This window comes from Zingiber officinale, chromosome 10A (assembly GCF_018446385.1).
Source record: "Zingiber officinale cultivar Zhangliang chromosome 10A, Zo_v1.1, whole genome shotgun sequence".
Taxonomy (NCBI): Eukaryota; Viridiplantae; Streptophyta; class Magnoliopsida; order Zingiberales; family Zingiberaceae; genus Zingiber; species Zingiber officinale.
The window spans coordinates 84115811-84120566 of NC_056004.1; the positions used below are offsets into that span (position 1 = coordinate 84115811).

At 35.1% G+C, this 4756-nt stretch overlaps 1 long non-coding RNA gene across 2 annotated transcripts; it reads right to left on the minus strand.

The window, feature by feature from the left end:
* Positions 1-558: 558 nt before the first annotated feature.
* LOC122027756 lies at positions 559-3187 on the minus strand. Of its 2 annotated transcripts, none has more exons than XR_006124512.1 (5): positions 1733-3187; positions 1518-1608; positions 1194-1333; positions 941-1024; positions 559-822 (listed from the first exon to the last, which is right to left on the minus strand). It is a non-coding gene; the product is annotated as an uncharacterized LOC122027756 (long non-coding RNA). The 2 variants fall into 2 exon arrangements; XR_006124511.1 differs by having other exon boundaries at positions 941-1082.
* Positions 3188-4756: the final 1569 nt, after the last annotated feature.

Here is a 4756-nt window from a genome sequence, read left to right on the forward strand (position 1 = left end):
ATTATGTACCTAATGAGCTAGAACGTTTAACGATCTAAAAATGATATCTTAACGAGTCAAACTCGAACTAAGCTCATTTAACTTTTAAATAATTATTTTTGAACTGAGCTCAAGCAAACTATTTAATTTCATTACAAACCGAACTCGAGCTTAAGAATTAAAGCTTGAATCGCACTCGAGCCCGAGCTTAGGGAAAAACCAATCGAGCCAAACTCGAACCTCTTACTATTCAACTCGGTTCAGTTACACCCACTAAATAATTATGATATTATCTGCTATAATAATTTGTTGACCAATATTAACTTGTGTTGAAAAAGATTTTATTCATACACATTGTAGAGTTACAATTAATGGTTGCTATAACATGTTATTTGACCAATTGAATAGGATCTCATTTGTGCACATGTTGTGAAGCTGTAAATCGTAATTGCTATACGTAGTAGCTACAATTTATAATTGCAACAACATGATACTAACCCGAGTGATGGATAGCATTTAGACAGTGACAATTCAATTCATGATTAATGAAAAAGGAACACTCTTCTCAAGATTTTAATAAAATAAATAAATAAATGCTCTTTTAATTTTTTCCCAAGAATTATTAGGTTCAGGGCTACCTTGATTACACTTCCAGTGATGGTGTTCCAATAAGAAGCTGATGTAGCACAGTTATCCAGTTGATCGCCTCAAGCATTGTCAAGATACAAAATTTCTTATTAAGTGTACTAAATCATCTTACTTCCTTTATTTCTTTGCACGAGTACTACTCAATCATCTTATCTCTGTCAGCGTATTACTGGCTCATTCCAAAAGGCGGAGGAACTGTGAGAGCAACACATTCATATCAAGAAAACAGAACAACTACATTCATGTATCAAGATAGGTATATGCACACCAAAAAAATTAAAAAGATAGCTATGCTGGTTGTTTGGAGTCATACCTTGTATATTCACACCAACAAAAATAGCATCCGATAACAAACTTTGCAACAATCCAGTACATTTCAACAGCACAATCGACTCACCTGAGAGGAACCAAAGCCAAAGTCATTTCATCATTGAGCTTAGTCTTTCAACAGAAAGCTGCAAAAGAAATAAAAATTGAAAAATTGAGGTGTGTCCCTCGAACAAGTATGGCACAAGATCAACCATTAGCATGTTTGCAATTGATGAAAAGTAGAATTGAGACACTACCTCGAGTCCAATATCGAACAACAGAAAAAAACAATCTCCAAATTCAGCAATGGCCTTTGTACCATGAACATGACGAATGATAGGCAACCCTTAAGGGCCAATCAAGATTCCTGCTGCAAGATAACCTAGTACCAGATTACCTGGAAGATACAAATGGAAATAGGTAAGGCATGAAGGAATACAAAGAAAGTGTTTCCATCAAGGCAGTAAGAAGTTCTCCAAAACAACCACCATTAATGAATTTGTCAGAAAATCATGTAGAAAGTCTTCACAGACTCGGTACATGCGTCAAGCAATGCACCAACAAGACAATCCTGGGCTTACCTCCAGGTATTTTCTGAAATGCTGGTACAAAGATAACACTAGTTGGCAATAACCACAGCATGTCGAAGAGGGAGACTTCTTCTCTGTTTATCTGAAAACATAAGTTAAAATTGAATTTAGACTATTTATTTATTAGTGTTCAGTGTATTTCAATGAACACCAAAAGAAATTAAATCAAATTTAAATAGATTATATCGGCAGTTAAAATGGCATACCTCTTGCTGAGGTAAGAGTTGAATAAGCTTCTTTATTTTATTAGTGATAATCCTTATTGCACGACTCATAGGCTTGGAAGATGAGGCAACTTCCTCAATGGTGATTGTATCTGGCTGCTGAACTAGTTGTGAGGTCCTTTCTGCTCGATCACTTATAAACAAAGCTCTGATACAATAATGATACAAGCAGTAGGAACTAGTATAGCAAGTCATATCACATCATACGGGGAGAAGTAATCAAGAAGAAACAGTTATTAACTAAATGCTTTCATATCCATAGTAGCATAATAAGTGTTCAAGTTTCAGTCATTGAATGAAATGATGTGTTTGTAAAGCTGCATCATCCACACCAATCACTTTCCTCATACAATCAAGATCAAGAATGGAAACATAACTATTGAAAGTTTTTCTACACAATGCGACATTTTAACAAACAAATGATAGCAACTACAAGTGAAATTGTTGATTTATTAATACGATGTCATGCGAACTTAGTAGTTGAATAGATATGTGCTTCCTATCCGACAGGTGGTGCTACAGAATAAAGACATACTTATATGTCTAACATGGAGGAGCATCATCATAATCATGTCCAAAGTATTATTAGCAAAATCTACATCGATCTTGTTTGTAATAGCCGATCATGTTTGCTTTTAGAAGATAGATTATTGTTCTGCAAGGCAATTAGTAGAAGCTATTGGTAGAGTTGTCAAGAAGTCCCACATGATTCAGAAGTATGTTCCTCGTTTATTAATAGAAGATTTCTCTGGGATTGAAGAAACTAGAATTGAGAACAACTATAGAATTGAAGAAACTATCCATTCTTCTTCTCTGTCCTAGTCGTCTCCTGCGGTGGTGGCGTCGAAGGTATCTGAGGCATCTCCAGCATCTGAGGTATCTGGTGCCAGTGCTGCTCCGGCGGTGGAGGTTGCGGTAGTTGATAGCCCGCAGCAGAAATTTCAGCCTCGGCCTCCTGTATCTCACGATCTATTTGGGCGAGGTAATGCTGGAGGAAACAAATGTAGCCGACGCAGCCAAAGATAGGGTCACGGATGCGCGCCTTCGCCTGGAACACCAGCGACTCCGCCGCCACCCGGCGCTCCTCGACCGGCAAACTCTGGAGAATCCTCCCGACGTTGTCGCATCCATAAATGCGTTGCACGCAGTCAAAACTGGTGCTGGTCGCGGGGAAATAAGGCGCAAAGATGCAGTCCGGCGGACATTCGCGGCGCATTTTCTTGCATGCTGCGCACGCCGAGATCGTCTCCCGCTGCTCCATGTCCCACCTGAAGGAAGATAGGCTTGTGCACGCCAAACGCGCGAGGACCAGAATTGGTCAGATCGAAGCTCAGCGGTTGCGAGGACGAGAACGATGAGAGGAGAGAAGAAGAGACGCTCCGGGAGGGCGGAATTGGTGCTTAGCGGCGGCCGAGAGAATATTTAGGGTTTTTGCATTTATTTGGGAAATAAATTTAGGTTTTTGACTTGTGTTTTTTATTGTAAAAATCGCTATAGCGAAAATTTTAAAGAATATAAAAACATTAATAAAAAAGTATACTATTTAAAATTAAAAAATTTCGATCCAGATATATTTTTCAGTAATTATTGGACGATATAGCTAAATTTTGAAATATATAAATAGTGTATTCAAATTTTAAAATTACTAAATCATAAACTTAATACCTTTTTATCCCTCTTGGTAAATCTGTCAATGGATTGAAAATGATTCCGTGGCAGTCTAATATTCCACCCATCAATTGCTATAGTATAACGATGGGTGGAATTTAACTCAATCAGAAATGAATTAAAAAATTATTATTCATAATATAATATATTAAATTGATATTTGAAAATTAATTATATATATTTATCTAATTCTCATGATTATATTCATTCTCTTAAATATAATTTAACATATTATATTGAAAATAATAATTTTATAAATACGAATCGATTCGATTCATGTTAAAAAATTGTTGCTCTTAATATGGTGTATCTCAATGATGTTTAAGGGTATAAATATAAATCAAGAGAATTAAATGAACACATAAGATCTAGTTTCATGTCATTCCGAGCTCTCTAAGTTCATCACTCGATTTTGACCAAGTTTCGACCAAAATCGACTAATGAACCTAAAGAACTTGGAATGACATTGAACCAAATCATATATGTTCATCTAGTTATCTTGATTATATTCATACCTTCAAATATTATTTACATACGTCATATTGAAAATAGTAATTTTTTGAACATCAACATATAATATGACGTATGGAAATAATATTTGACGGCATGAATATAATTAAGAAAATTAGACGAACACATAGAACTGAGTTTCATGTTATTTCGAGCTTTCTAGATCCATCAGCCAATTTTTGGCAAAATCAGTAAATAGACATAGAGAGCTCGTATATTTCTCCTGATTATATTTATATCGTCAAACAACATTTGCATATGTCATATTGAGAGTAATAATTACTAAAAAAAAAAAATCATCAATAGCGACAGAATTAGAGACGAAAATTAACATTTCGTCTCTAATTTAAGGCGGGCTCAAAGTTCTACAACGGTCATTATTAATAAAAAAACATAATAAATCTGGAATTAGTAGAGACAGAAATATATTATCCGCGTCTAATTAGAGATGAAATTTAAATTTCATCTCTATATAGCGACGGATATTTTTTTGTCTGTCACTAGTTATCATTATGGTATTTAGAAAATAGAGACAAACATTTATTTCCATCTATAATAGAGACAGAATTAAATTTCATCTCTATACAGAGACAAGAATTAAATTCCATCTCTACATAGTAAATATATTAAATTTTGTGACTAATTATCATTAAGGTATTTAAATATTAGCGGCGGAATTTATTTCAGTTAGTATTTAGAGATGGAATTTAAATTCCATCTCTAAATAACGACGTAGATAAATTTCTGTCATTAGCAATTTGCTCGTGTTCTTGATCTCTCCGGCGATTGCAACCTCTCCGATTTTCGACGTCCCCTCCAATCTCCGAC